Here is a 423-nt window from a genome sequence, read left to right as displayed (position 1 = left end):
AAAAATAATTCTACCCACCCCACCTAACCCTCCGCTTTGAATTTTTTTTCTCATTTAGTGTTAGATATACACATATCAAAAATATTTTTTACTTGCCACCGCAAGATTTTTTTAAATTTATAATTTATTTATGTTATATTTGTACACTAGAAGAAAAAAAAATTCTAAAAATATATGTAAGTACATATCTAACACAAAATGAGAAAAATGTAAAATAAAAATAAAAATTAAGAGCGGAGGGTTAAATAGATGGGTAGAATTTTAGTTTTTTAAAAATAAAATAGTATCAACTTTTTTTTGCAAGAGGGGCGGGAATGAGTGGGTGGTTTTTTCTTTGGGAGGACAGGGGGAGGATGAAATATGAATTTTTTAAAAGATTTTTTTTTAAAAGGATGGGGATTGTCACGGGGGGGGGGGGGGCCC

Source organism: Solanum tuberosum, unplaced genomic scaffold (genome assembly GCF_000226075.1).
Source record: "Solanum tuberosum cultivar DM 1-3 516 R44 unplaced genomic scaffold, SolTub_3.0 scf00159, whole genome shotgun sequence".
NCBI lineage: Eukaryota > Viridiplantae > Streptophyta > Magnoliopsida > Solanales > Solanaceae > Solanum > Solanum tuberosum.
The sequence above is the reverse complement of the archived record's forward strand: the minus strand, read 5'-3'. Positions refer to the sequence as shown.